A 15,705-nucleotide genomic window follows, 5' to 3' on the forward strand; every position below is an offset into this window, starting at 1 on the left:
GATAGATATAGCTATAGATAATACCAAGCCTGTTTAGTAATAAACATAATAAAATGGTTCATAAAGAGTTAGGCCAGGATCACACATGCAAGAAACTCGGACGAGTCTCGCATCTTAATAGCCGGGAGCGGAGCGTGCAGCTGCATGTATTTCTATGCAGCCGCACGCTCCGTTCCCGGGTGCCGGCGGCAGTGCCAGGTGTTAAGATGCGAGACTAGTTAAAGTTTTTCGCATGTGTGATCCCGACCTTAAATAAAGACACAGACACGAAATCTGCGTTAGGCCGAGGTCACTAAGATGCGCCCATTCCGGCTCTTAGCCGTTACGGCAGTTCTCACGATAACTAGACATGTGGAGCATATTTCTAGACCGCGGAGACGCTCCGTCCCCGCAGCGTAAATTTACCATAAACCATCATTATCATAGGAAATTACATAACAATTCTTATTTTTTTTGCATATCATCAGATGCAGATTTCACCTACGTCAAATCCTGAGCAAATACTGAGCCAATCCGGTCCGTGGAAACATACCCCTAAGGAAAAATCATTGGACCTGAGCATCTTCAATGTCTGACGTTCTGGATCTGCTAGGAAATACCCTGCCTCCTTTGTGTGTGAGGGATGAGAAGTGACAACCATCTCTCATTCTTATATCACATTTTGTCACGTTGAAATCCAGACCTTTACCCAAGGTGAAACTCTGTGACCCCCAGAAATGAGCCTAGCATAGACCCTGCTGCCACTCTCCCATAAAATGCCTAGCGTAGACCTTCTGCCACTCCCCCCCATAAAGGGCCTAGCACAGACCCTGCTGCCACTCCACCCCCATAAAGGGCCTAGCACAGACCCTGCTGCCACTCGCCCCCCCCATAAAGGACCTAGCATAGACCCCGCTGCCACTCCCCCCCATAAAGGGCCTAGCACATACCCTGCTGCCACTCCACCCCCATAAAGGGCCTAGCACAGACCCTGCTGCCACTCCCCCCCATAAAGGACCTAGCACAGACCCTGCTGCCACTCCACCCCCATAAAGGGCCTAGCACAGACCCTGCTGCCACTCCCCCCCATAAAGGGCCTGGCACAGACCCTCTGCCACTCCCCCCCATAAAGGGCCTGGCACAGACCCTGCTGCCACTCCCCCCCCCCATAAAGGACCTAGCATAGACCCTTCTGCCACTCCACCCCCATAAAGGGCCTAGCACAGACCCTGCTGCCACTCCACCCCCATAAAGGGCCTAGCACAGACCCTGCTGCCACTCCACCCCCATAAAGGGCCTAGCACAGACCCTGCTGCCACTCCCCCCCATAAAGGGCCTGGCACAGACCCTCTGCCACTCCCCCCCATAAAGGGCCTGGCACAGACCCTCTGCCACTCCCCCCCATAAAGGGCCTGGCACAGACCCTGCTGCCACTCCCCCCCATAAAGGACCTAGCATAGACCCTTCTGCCACTCCACCCCCATAAAGGGCCTAGCACAGACCCTGCTGCCACTCCACCCCCATAAAGGGCCTAGCACAGACCCTGCTGCCACTCCCCCCCATAAAGGGCCTGGCACAGACCCTGCTGCCACTCCCCCCCCCCATAAAGGACCTAGAATAGACCCTTCTGCCACTCCACCCCCATAAAGGGCCTAGCACAGGCCATGCTGCCACTCCCCCCCATAAAGGGCCTAGCACAGACCCTGCTGCCACTCCCCCCCCCCCTAAAGGGCCTAGCGTAGACCCTGCTGCCACTCCCCCCCATAAAGGGCCTAGCACAGACCCTGCTGCCACTCCCCCCCCCCCTAAAGGGCCTAGCGTAGACCCTGGTGCCACTTCCCCCCATAAAGGACCTAGCATAGACCCTGCTGCCACTCCCCCCAATAAAGGGCCTAGCACAGACCCTGCTGCCATACCCCTAAAGAAGGGCCTAGCATAGACCCTGGTGCCACTCCCCCCCCATAAAGGGCCTAGCACAGACCCTGCTGCCACAACCCTAAAGAAGGGCCTAGCATAGACCCTGCTGCCACTACCCCCCATAAAGGGCCTAGCACAGACCCTGCTGCCACACCCCTAAAGAAGGGCCTAGCATAGACCCTGCTGCCACTACCCCCCATAAAGGGCCTAGCACAGACCCTGCTGCCACACCCCTAAAGAAGGGCCTAGCATAGACCCTGCTGCCACTACCCCCCATAAAGGGCCTAGAATAGACCCTGCTGCCACTCCCCCCAAGAAGGGTTTAGCATAGACCCTGCTACCACTCCCCCAAAAAGGGCCTAACGTAGACCCTGCTGCCACTGCCCCTAAAGAAGGGTCTAGTTAGAGACATTGCTGTCACCAGACACCGCTCTTCCCTAAACCCTACGCTCTGCAGCCAGCCACCCCTAGGCCCAGAGTACAAAACTATTTATTAGCAATTCCACATAATTGCAGAAATCAATGACCTCACGTGGTTTCGTGTCTGTACAATTCCCGGTGTGCACGCCTACAACATATGTGATCTCTTAGAGAAGTTGACTACCGGGAGGTTTGCGACACTCTGTCCTGACTCGTTATGTCCGCAGCACATTCTCCGCTCTTCAGGCCATGATACCGTCGCTCAATTTAGAATTATTATTATTATGCATTTATATAGCGCCATTTATTCCATGGCGCTTTATATGTGAAAAGGGGAAATATAGACAAGTATATAATGCAGCTGGGAACGTGAAACAAACACTTCCCTGCAGAATAAAACAGAAATCAGCCATTATTTATAAAAAAAAAAAAAAAGAACCCAATGATGCCGGTACACTTGTCCTTCTTGACCCCAGGTCACCAGTGGGGCACAATAATATCCCTACTTTTGATGGATTCAAAACCAGTAAAGTCGTTTTTTGTGTTTTTTTTTTTTTTTTTTTTTTTTATCTCATCTGAACGTTTTCCGAGTTTTTGAAAAAATTTTTTTGATAAGGTTCAGATGTTTTAAACATAAAATAAGTTACACCCACTCTCAACAAATCCGGTTCAAAGGGCTCATCAGGTGTCCCCGGTTATGTCTCCATCTCGGTACTGTCCTCAACACAGCAGAAAAGGCGCATCCTGCTCAGCAGAGGCGAGTGAATAGTTTTGCAGGACCCTGGTACAGGGGCAAAGGACGGCATCCCTTCAGGGGCAAAGGACGGCATCCCCGGCGCCACTTCTGATTAATAGGCCCATTGCAACATAATAGCCCAATGATGATATAACTCTAGGCTTGTTAATCAGAAGAGGCGCCAAGGATTCCAAAAAGTAGAAAATTGTTTACGGGGCACCCGCACTGGTGGCCACATAGTACTGACCAAGGGTCCTTTGAATCTATTCGCTCATCTCTACTGCTCAGCCAATTAAAAGGTTGAGGCAGATCACCACGGTGTACAGCGATTGGTTGAGCAGACAGGAAGGCGGGATCAGGAAGCAGAGCCACGCTCAGAGGACGCAGAGCCACGCTCAGAGAGGACGCAGAGCCACGCTCAGAGAGGACACTCTCTGTCCTGGGCCCTGTATTGTTCAACATCTTTATCAATGATTTAGATGAAGGAATTGAGGGTAAACTGATTAAATTTGCTGATGACACAAAGCTAGGAGGGATAGCTAATACTAGAGAAGAGAGAGAGAGGATTCAAAAAGATTTAAATAAACTGGAGAAGTGGGCAGCAACTAACAGAATGTTTTTTAACAGGGAGAAATGCAAAGTACTACATCTGGGCAATAAAAATGAAAAAAGCATATATAGAATGGGAGGAATAGGGCTAAGTGACAGCACATGTGAAAAAGACTTGGGTATACTAATAGATCACAGACTGAATATGAGTCAACAGTGTGATGCAGCAGCAAAAAAGGCAAATGCAATTCTAGGATGTATTAACAGAAGCATACAGTCTAGATCACGTGAAGTCATTATTTCCCTCTACTCCTCTTTGGTCAGACCTCATCTGGAATATTGTGTCCAGTTTTGGGCACCACATTTTAAAAAAGACATCAACAAACTGGAGCAAGTTCAGAAAAGAGCGACCAGAATGGTGACCGGTCTGCAAACCCTGTCTTATGAGGAAAGGTTGCAGGATTTGGGAATGTTTAGTTTGCAAAAGAGAAGACTGAGAGGAGACTTAATAGCTGTCTACAAATATCTAAAGGGCTGTCACATTGTAGAAGGATCAACTTTATTCTCATTTGCACAAGGAAAGACTAGAAGCAATGGGATGAAACTGAATGGGAGGAGACACAGATCAGATATTAGAAAAAACTTTTTGACAGTTAGAGTGATCAATGAGTGGAACAGGCTGCCACGAGAAGTGGTGAGTTCTCCTTCAATGGAAGTCTTCAAACAGAGGCTGGACAGACATCTGACTGGGATGATTTAGCGAATCCTGCTTTGAGCAGGGGGTTGGACCAGATGGCCCAGGAGGTCCCTTCCAACTCTACGATTCTATGATTCTATGATTCTATGACACAGAGCCACGCTCAGAGAGGACGCAGAGCCACGCTCAGAGAGGACGCAGAGCCACGCTCAGAGAGGACGCAGAGCCACGCTCAGAGAGGACGCAGAGCCACGCTCAGAGAGGACGCAGAGCCACGCTCAGAGAGGACGCAGAGCCACGCTCAGAGAGGAAGCAGAGCCAAGCTCAGAGAGGAGGCAGAGTCAAGCTTAGAGAGGAAGGAGAGCACATTGGCATTTTTCACTTTTCTTATGGGTTGTAGAAGGTGGAGGGCAAGAAGTTCTAGGCATACTACAGAGTGTGCAGTCACACCTGAAACCTAGAGCCATGTCCACCATACTTTTTTGGAAGTGCAGTTTTCATTTTTATTTTATAAATCAATTGTACACCTGAAAATAAGTAACTTTGTAATATATCTTTTAAGAGAAATGTGCTTCTTTCTCCTCCAGGACTAATCTTTCACTCAAAAAATTCTCAATTCTATGGTAAAATCTAGACAGATCTTTCTTTTACTGTGAGAGTTGACAGTTAGTGCTCATAAAGTTCTATGTAGAGGGGAGGAAGTTAGGGGGAAGGATGAGCTACAGACAGACCTCCCTCCCTCTTATCTACATAGAATAATATCAGCACCAACTGTCATCTCTCTTAGTAACAGGAAAACATGGAATATTCTCAATAAGGAATCGAAAATTGTGAGGATGAAAGATCCGAAAAAAGAAGCAGATATCTCTGATAACATATTACAAAAGTTTCTTATTTTCATATCTACTATTAATTTATAAAATAAACGTTACACTTTAAATGCATGTATTTGAGGTTAATATTTTTTTACTATTGGGTCTAGTTATAAAATTTGCACAATTTACCTTGTATGGGAAAATTAAACTTTGATGTGGTTTGTGATCGTAAGTAAGCTACGATAAAGACTTAAAATGAGCTCACTGACTGATTCTTAGTTAACTCATTGCAAAGCCGACGACGGACTGCAACACAGAGGCCGCAGCAAGTAAACGGTGCAAAGTTTTTAACGAAACCCACTTGCAAAAATACTTTTTGTCCCCAAATACATGCATTTAAGTAAAAGAAGAGGTCCCCCAAAAGGTAGCCAAGACCTTTAATTATTTGGAGACCCTGTCAGAGATTTTGCATGGGGCTCCCAAAAGCTTCACTTACCTTTATTTGCTTAAAAGCAACTACATCTGTAGCCTTCATTCTCGCTCGTGATAAAACTTGACCCTCACAAGACAAGGGGGAGACTTTTAGCAAACAATGAAGCTTCTCGTTCGCTGGACTGCGATCAAAGATCTCGAAAAAGGACGATCAATTGATTAGAAAATCGCGAGCCTGTGCCATCTACATACACACACACGTGACCCGGAGCAAAAAAGGTAAATCAATGCACGTCGCCATCCACTGATCGCCCACTCAGCTCTGCTACATCTGTGCATTGCAGGGCAATCTGGCAGGTGCACATGGATATAAACAAGGGTGGAGACGAGGGAGCTCAGCTTCATTAACCAAACTCGGCTCTGCTACATCACATAAACTCATCCCTATTATTAGCATTATCACCATCTGGATTTTTTTTTTAAATTTTTTTTTTTAAATTTTTTTTTTTTTATTTCGCACTGGCAGCCATAAGATCAGATGAGCAGGCGTCTCCCTCCCTGCTGCTCAGCCATCTGCATCGTGACCGATACAAGCCGCATCTCACATACACAAAGCCAAACAAAAGCCAAGGAGAGGAAAAAAAGATGAATGCAAAAAAAAAAAAAAAAGAGTGCGAGTGTGTGTGTGTGTGGGGGGGTCCTATAAAATAAGACACAACCCTTTCCCAAAATGTTACAATAAGACCCTACTGTTGCCAAATTATTGGAAAAAAAAAATATATATAAAAAATTTTTTTCCTAGTCACCCAAAGCATGTGATGGGAAAAAATGGAAGCACAGAGGCAAGAAGGAAAGCAGGATGGACTCACGCTGAACTCCCCGGACACCTCGCCGGCTCCTGGAGATTGGCTTCGATACTTCAAGTCATCGGAAGAATAAGACAAAGCCGAGCGTGCTCGCTCCACCACGCCGCCTGCCAGTAAAAACTTACAATTCCCAGCCCCCACCCCTCATCTCGTTGTTTTCTATTGCGGCTCACACAATCCTTACGTGACGCTAATTTACCAATCAATTTTCTGTGACTGGGCGCGATCCCCCTCCCGGACCCCCGTCCTTACCTCTGCATTCACCTACACATCATTTTAAGAGACGGTTACCATAGTAACCGTTGTTCCATTTCTGGCTCCGTTGCCGTTACCCCCCCGCCCGGTGGAGTCATCGCATACCGTTACACATCGATTACCCTCATTAAGGCGCGCGGCAGCGTGAAATGTGTCACGACAGGTTCTGCATTTATCCAATGATATAAATATCAAAATACATATAATAAAAAGGTCGGAGTTTATAGGATTATTAAGTGTCTGGTACAGAAGGGAGTGAGGAGGTGATCGCTCGGGACATATTGGGCCGCCGCCGCCGCCCCCCCCCCCGCTCAGGACATGTCGGGCCGCGCCCCAGCTCAGGACATATCGGGCCGCGCCCCAGCTCAGGACATATCGGGCCGCGCCCCAGCTCAGGACATATCGGGCCGCGCCCCAGCTCAGGACATATCGGGCCGCGCCCCAGCTCAGGACATATCGGGCCGCGCCCCAGCTCAGGACATATCGGGCCGCGCCCCAGCTCAGGACATATCGGGCCGCGCCCCAGCTCAGGACATATCGGGCCGCGCCCCAGCTCAGGACATATCGGGCCGCGCCCCAGCTCAGGACATATCGGGCCGCGCCCCAGCTCAGGACATATCGGGCCGCGCCCCAGCTCAGGACATATCGGGCCGCGCCCCAGCTCAGGACATATCGGGCCGCGCCCCAGCTCAGGACATATCGGGCCGCGCCCCAGCTCAGGACATATCGGGCCGCGCCCCAGCTCAGGACATATCGGGCCGCGCCCCAGCTCAGGACATATCGGGCCGCGCCCCAGCTCAGGACATATCGGGCCGCGCCCCAGCTCAGGACATATCGGGCCGCGCCCCAGCTCAGGACATATCGGGCCGCGCCCCAGCTCAGGACATATCGGGCCGCGCCCCAGCTCAGGACATATCGGGCCGCGCCCCAGCTCAGGACATATCGGGCCGCGCCCCAGCTCAGGACATGTCGGGCCGCGCCCCCGCTCAGGACATGTCGGGCCGCGCCCCAGCTCAGGACATATCGGGCCGCGCCCCCGCTCAGGACATATCGGCCATATCTACCACACCTAAACAAATAGAAAGTGTAGCGCCTACTATCAGGAGCGGCATAGCGGTCTGGCAACAGAATAATGCCCCTAGTGAAGCCCCTCCGTATTCCCACCAACTAGAAAACCCATTTTATGGCGCTCACATAGCATTACGTTCCGATTATCCCCCTCCACACAGTACGATTCCCCCATAGTGGATTAACCTACAAATTGATATGGTCTCCTCACAATGATGCCACCAGTTCACCTCAAACACATTGTGTGATGCCGCCACAGCGCACCTCACCCAGTGTGACGTCACAGTCCACCTCATCCAGTGTGACGCTGCCACAGTCCACCTCATCCAGTGTGACGTCACAGTCCACCTCATCCAGTGTGACGCTGCCACAGTCCACCTCATCCAGTGTGACGTCACCACAGGACACCTCACCCAGCGTGATGCCCACCTCACCCAGCGTGATGCCGCCACAGCGCACCTCACCCAGTGCGACGCCACAGTCCACCTCATCCAGTGTGACGCTGCCACAGGACACCTCACCCAGTGTGACGTCGCCACAGGACACCTCACCCAGTGTGACGTCGCCACAGTACACCTCACCCAGTGTGACGTCGCCACAGTACACCTCACCCAGTGCGACGCCACATTCCACCTCATCCAGTGTGACGCTGCCACAGTCCACTTCATCCAATGTGACACTGCCACAGTACACCTCACCCAGTGTGGCGACACCACAGTCCACCTCATCCAGTGTGACGTCGCCACAGTACACCTCACCCAGTGTGACGTCGCCACAGTACACCTCACCCAGTGTGACGTCGCCACAGTACACCTCACCCAGTGCGATGCCACCATAGTGCACCTCACCCAGTGTGATGCCACAGTCCACTTCATCCAATGTGACGCCACCACAGTACACCTCACCCAGTGCGATGCCACCATAGTGTACCTCACCCAGTGTGATGCCACAGTCCACTTCATCCAATGTGACGCCACCACAGTACACCTCACCCAGTGTGACGCCGCCACAGTACACCTCACCCAGTGCGATGCCACCATAGTGCACCTCACCCAGTGTGATGCCACAGTCCACTTCATCCAATGTGACGCTGCCACAGTACACCTCACCCAGTGCGATGCCACCATAGTGCACCTCACCCAGTGTGATGCCACAGTCCACTTCATCCAATGTGACGCTGCCACAGTACACCTCACCCAGTGTGACGTCACCACAGTGCACCTCATCCACAACATAAGGACACCAGTGCCCCTCACTGACAGCATGATGCCGCCACAATGCACCTCAACGAGTTAGATGCCACCACAGTGCCCCTCACCCACAGAGTAATGCCCTACCTCACCCACACTATGCCACCTCAACACTGCTCTCACACACAGTTGTTCCACCACCGTGCCCCTCACACATAGTATGATGCTACCACAAAACCGTACCACTAACTATGATGCCTCTGCAGCGCCATTGTAAAAAAAAAAAAACCCACAATCTTTGAACATTAAGGCTCAGTCAAAAAGGCACCTTCTATCGATGATGTTTCACCCCCCCTGCTTTGCGCCTCATACAGCATGCGCAGAGGGGAACCACGGCCTCTATGGTGGAGCAGCGAGCCTACTCCTGACTGACAGCTTCTATGCTGTGTGACATCAGGCAAAGCAGCCATCAGTCAAGCAGGAGGCAGTGGCGCTGGGAGGTGAATAGAGCTGGAGTGACAGAAGCTTCAGATCTACCATAGCTCTTCAGCCTCATTTTCATGTCAATTCAAATGCTGATTTTTCAGTAATGGGGGAACGGACTTTGTCAGGTAAAGGTATTGCTGGACTTACGTATAAAAAAAAAAGCTACATTCGCTTATCAATAATTTGAGGATGGGCGAAACCCTGCTGACAGATTCCCTTTAAAATCATTGTGTTGTAGGTGTAATCCAGACATGTGGCCAACTCCAAATGAAAGATGCTCTTTGTGTAGCCCCTTTCTAATATCTTAAAATGCCTTAAGACAATATATGTAAAAAAAAAAAAAAATCCAAATAGGCAACCCCTTTAATGATCATTAAAGGGGTTGTCGAATTTAAAAATATATATATAAATTATTGGAGTATTCTAATACAGGGTGTGAGGGGGATACTTTTTTCAGTAGAGCCATTAAAAAGGGAGTACCAGTTGTGTCCTGCATCTTACAATCGATTGATTTGCATTAGATCTATGTAATACTACATTCCTCCTGTGGTGGCGCTTTCCCCACAGATCACAGCTTACCTCTGAGGGTCCCAGACGACAAAATACCGGGTGTCGCTAGTGAGCGATGTAGTTAAACTGAATTGAGTGGCATAGGAACCTCAATTAACCAGACGAGCCATGTGAATTAATGAATTTATTGACACGAGCAACGAGTTTCTATCTCGGCTTGAGGCCTTCATCAGGCTTCCTAAAACATCATATTAAAAACCTATAATTCATACTCTTCCTGGCGGACGTCACATCACAACGTCGGAGAACTCCTTGTCTAGGGGGAGGAACTCTTCTCCTCTGGAGAATGCCAAGCAGGAGCAAGGAGACTTTATAGGCCATGTAACCCTCCTCTGGGAACGTGAATATTCAAATAATCTCTTAAAAAGGAAGAGAACAGGAACTTCTTGAGGGTAGCAATCCCAAAAGTCAATATCGACCCTATAAGAAGCCTTGCCATTATATTTCTAAACACTTGCGTGATGAGGTCACGAATATGAAAAGATTGACACTTAAAAGGGAATCTGTCAGTACAATCAACCCTCGTCAGCGGTCTGTATGGGCATGTAGGTCATAGAAAGTTGAAGAAAATTATACCTTGAGATCTATGATCCGATGTCTCATTTCTGAGTAAATCACAATTTTCTTAATATGTAAATGAGCTGTTAAGATCTATGGGCTGGACATAGATCTCCAAGAATTTGCCTTCAAAGCTTAATTTATATGAAAGGGAGCGTTACCAGAGTGAGACATGTAGAACAGGAGAGCAGATGGTCAGTCATTACATGTCTCACACTGGTAATGCCGCCAATCATTTAAAACATGCTCTGGTGGCAGATTCTCAGAAAGATCTATGTCCAGCCCATAGATCTTAACAGCTCATTTACATATTAAGAAAATCACGGATTTCTGTACAATAAGACATCAGGGTATCATTTTATTCAGCCTCCCATGATGTGCATGCCCATATAGACGGCTGAGTAGGGTTGATCGTACTGTCAGATTCCCATTTTGGACACTCCCAGATCCTAGTGCTCACTTTGCATATTCAAATTCCCAGAGGAGCGTTGCATGGACTACAAGTCTCCTTGCGCTGGGCTTCGCACGCTCCACAAAGAGAAAACATTCGCCCTTAGACAAGGCCTTCTCTGCTATTGCTCTATGATAAAGTGCTTCTTATGATACATACTGGTTATATGAACAGGGTTCATCGATCTACGATTAATAAATGGGATTCTCGCTCTATCATGTAGAAGTGTGTTGTCATTATCATAGATAAAATATGATGTGACATCCAGCATGTACTTTTATAGGATGTTGTCATAGACCTGATGAAGACCTCAAGCCGAGGTAGAAACGTGTTGCTCGTGTTAATAAAGTCCACATGCTGGTGAATTGAGGATCCTATGCCATTCAGCTCACGCTCACTAGTGCCGCCTGTAGTTTCCTCTGTAAATCTCTACAGTTCCTGTTTCACATTGTTACTACCCTGGAGGAAGTTCAGGTCCTGGGATTTGGCAGCAGAACTGCCTACAGCTTAACTGCCTGAGGTGAGCAGTAAACCGTCCTCTACTTTTTGTTTACTTCTGAGGTACCAGACCAGGAAGCATGGTTTGTTTTTGGTTTTCTAATTTTTTCTAAAGCAAAGGAACAGGTCATGAAGGAAATCTTAACTTGAGATCGATCAGAACTGAAAACTCCTTTAATTATGAGGTTCTGCACTTTTCTAACACACTTTTCTTTAATATTTCAGGTTGTCTTCAGCATATCTAGAGAAGGGTTCACTACTGGATGCTGCAGAACATGAAATAAAGGATTACGTGCTTTGTGGGCTGAGTTAGCGCTCTCTGATGAAGACAGCAGTCTCGGTGTCTCCTATGTGATGCATACACAGCAGTCTCTGCATCTCCTATGTGATGTATAGACAACAGTCTCAGCGTATCCTATATGATGTAGAGACAGCAGTCTCGGCGTCTCCTATGTGATGCATATGCAGCAGTCTCCGCGTCTTCTATGTGATGTATAGATAGCAGTCTCGGCGACTCCTATGTGATGCATATGCAGCATTCTCGGCGACTCCTATGTGATGTATAGACAGCAGTCTCGGCGACTCCTATGTGATGTATAGACAGCAGTCTCGGCGACTCCTATGTGATGTATAGACAGCAGTCTCGGCGACTCCTATGTGATGTATAGACAGCAATCTCGGCGACTCCTATGTGATGTATAGACAGCAGTCTCGGCATCTCCTATGTGATGTATAGACAGCAGTCTCGGCATCTCCTGTGTGATGTATAGACAGCAGTCTCGGCATCTCCTGTGTGATGTATAGACAGCAGTCTCGGCATCTCCTATGTGATGTATAGACAGCAGTCTCGGCGACTCCTATGTGATGTATAGACAGCAGTCTCGGCATCTCCTATGTGATGTATAGACAGCAGTCTCGGCATCTCCTATGTGATGTATAGACCGCAGTCTCGGCGTCTCCTATGTGATGTATAGACCGCAGTCTCGGCGTCTCCTATGTGATGTATAGACAGCAGTCTTGGCGTCTCCTATGTAAATGTATACTGCAGACGTCCTGAGTTCTATAAACAATGAATTTTCCACTGTGAGACCTGCTTTGTGTATATTATATATATATATATATATATATATATATATATATATATATATATATATATATATATAGTAACATTGGCTCCTCCACTGCTGGTTTTACCCCTATGGTCGTTCTGCCAAGGACTATAATATGTTATACAGTCATATGTAAAAGTTTGGGCACCCCTATTAATGTTAACCTTTTTTAGTTATAACAATTTTGGTTTTTGCAACAGCCATTTCAGTTTGACATATCTAATAACTGATGGACTCAGTTATATTTCTGGATTCAAATGAGGTTTATTGTACTAACAGAAAATGTGCAATCTGCATTTAAACAAAATTTGACCGGTGCAAAAGTATGGGCACCCTTATCATTTTCTTGATTTGAACACTCCTAACTACTTTTTACTGACTTCCTGAAGCACTAAATTGGTTTTGTAACCTCATTGAGCTTTGAACTTCATAGCCAGGTGTATCAAATCATGAGAAAAGGTATTTAAGGTGGCCACTTGCAAGTAGTTCTCCTATTTGATTCTCCTATGAAGAGTGGCATCATGGGCTCCTCAAAACAACTCTCAAATGATCTGAAAACAAAGATTATTAAAACATAGCTTTTCAGGGGAAGGATACAAAAAATTGTCTCAGAGATTTAACCTGTCAGTTTCCACTGTGAGGAATATAGTAAGGAAATGGAAGATACAGGTACAGTTCTTGTTAAGCCCAGAAGTGTCAGGCCAATAAAAATATCAGAAAAGCAGAGAAGAAGAATGGTGAGAACAGTCAAGGACAATCCACAGACCACCTCCAAAGACCTGCAGCATCATCTTGCTGCAGATGGTGTCACTGTGCATCGGTCAACAATACAGCGCACTTTGCACAAGGAGAAGCTGTATGGGAGAGTGATGCGAAAGAAGCCGTTTCTGCAAGCACGCCACAAACAGAGTCGCCTGAGCTATGCAAAAGCACATTTGGACAAGCCATTTACATTTTGGAAGAAGGTCCTGTGGACTGATGAAACAAAGATTGAGTTGTTTGGTCATACAAAAAGGCGTTATGCATGGAGGCTAAAAAACACAGCATTCCAAGAAAAACACTTGCTACCCACAGTAAAATTTGGTGGAGGCTCCATCATGCTTTGGGGCTGTGTGGCCAATGCTGGCACCGGGAATATTGTTAAAGTTGACTGTCGCATGGATTCAACTCAGTATCAGCAGATTCTTGACAATAATGTACAAGAATCAGTGACGAAGTTGAAGTTACGCAGGGGATGGATAATTCAGCAAGACAATGATCCAAAAGACTGCTCCAAATCTACTCAGGCATTCATGCAGAGGAACAATTACAATGTTCTGGAATGGCCATCCCAGTCCCCAGACCTGAATATCATTGAACATCTGTGGGATGATTTCAAGCGGGCTGTCCATGCTCGGCGACCATCAAACTTAACTGAACTGGAATTGTTTTGTAAACAGGAATGGTCACAAATACCTTCATCCAGGATCCAGGAACTCATTAATAGCTGCAGGAAGCGACTAGAGGCTGTTATTTTTGCAAAAGGAGGATCTATGAAATATTAATGTCACTTTTATGTTGAGGTGCCCATACTTTTGCACCGGTCAAATTTTATTAAAATGCAGATTGCACATTTTCTGTTAGTACAATAAACCTCATTTGAATCCAGAAATATAACTGAGTCCATCAGTTATTAGATATATGAAACTAAAATAGCTGTTGCAAAAACCAAAATTGTTATAAAGAAAAAAGGTTACCATTAATAGGGGTGCCCAAACTTTAACATATGACTGCATATGTTTGGAACAACTTACTGTTGCAAGTTCTTTACAAAAGTTATCGCAGAGTTGACTGTGCTCCAGACCAATGCAAACCTGGAAAATCCGTTACGACTAGCAACATCATCATTACATCACATCACCGAAGAGAAGCAGCTCCAGTCATCACATTGGGGGGAGTTGATTGTTTGATCAAGCATAGCAGGACCATTTTTTAAGTTGATAATTTTGTGCAACCCGCAAATGAGAATATCAATATCCAAATGGATACATATGAGAAGAAGCAGCGATCTGCATGAGATATAAGCCGTGACAGAAATGTCCTCTTTACACAAGCAGTACAGCCGCACAATAGGATGCAGCAGAAGAGGAGCAATCGCCCCTGTTTTGTTCAGTCCTTTCTTTTGACAGCGGCACGTTGGAGAGGAGGCCCTCGCGTCACCTAGCAACGGGCCCTGTACTTGTGTCTATGAAGGGGACGCGGAGGAGGCGAGCGCACATTACGTATTTCCACAAGAGGATTACGGAAGGAAAGTCGTTCAGTTAATTCTTTGATTACAGCCGTGTGTCATTATAGTCCTTGGCAGAACGACCATAGGGGTAAAACCAGCAGTGGAGGAGCCAATGTTACCATACCAATATTATATATATATATATATATATATATATATATATATATATATATATATATATATATTACACATACAAAGCAGGGGGATGTATACCAAAACCATATCTTCTAAATGAGACAACAAAAACGCAGCACAGAAAGTGAAGTTTGTTTTTTTCTGCGGAAACATTTTTGGTCGCATACGACCACTTTTTTCACACGCCGTAAAACGACTACAGACCAGGCCCCATACCCCAATACAGACCACACCAAACCGTAATGAATATGGCCCCCTGAAATACAGAGTCCCTTGAACAGATAGAACTTAAAGGTTAAGCTCACTAAGCTAATAGACCCCCACACTAACTAAGTACAGATTCCTACCAAATTAAGGGAAGAAAAACGCTTTTTTTTTTTTTTTTTTTTTTTTTTAAACGAGCGTATCCTAAAGCAGATTCTGCTTGAAACACTCATCGGACACTCTGTTTGAACCCATAGACCGGTTTAGTGCAGTTTTTTTAAAAAAAGCATCAATCTTTCTCTAAGGCTGGACAACACCCTCAATGCAGACCCCATAACAGATCTCAACCCGAAGACGATTAATGTCATTTCTAGTGTCCAGATAAAACACTATGGATATAGTGTAAAAGCAACATCAATTGTCAGACTGCACATTTATTGTATTTATTTTACACACATACGCACCAGCACTTTATTGACATCTTCACTGTCCCCATTGGGG

The 15,705-nt window shown here is 46.8% G+C and overlaps 1 protein-coding gene across 12 annotated transcripts in view; it reads right to left on the reverse strand.

The window, feature by feature from the left end:
• NEDD4L (NEDD4 like E3 ubiquitin protein ligase) overlaps positions 1–15,705 on the reverse strand; it is a 331,333-nt gene that overhangs the window by 80,854 nt on the left and 234,774 nt on the right. Inside the window, exon 1 of one of the 12 annotated variants that reach the window (XM_073584814.1) lies at positions 6,415–6,708. The exons of the other annotated variants lie outside the window; for them this stretch is intronic. The gene's annotated coding sequence lies outside the window, so the exon portion shown is untranslated. Of the gene's footprint in view, positions 1–6,414; positions 6,709–15,705 lie in introns of those variants that run through there. 12 annotated transcript variants of the gene reach the window in all.

Source organism: Dendrobates tinctorius, unplaced genomic scaffold, assembly GCF_039654945.1.
Source record: "Dendrobates tinctorius isolate UK_male_01 unplaced genomic scaffold, ASM3965494v1 ptg000085l, whole genome shotgun sequence".
NCBI classification, from domain to species: domain Eukaryota; kingdom Metazoa; phylum Chordata; class Amphibia; order Anura; family Dendrobatidae; genus Dendrobates; species Dendrobates tinctorius.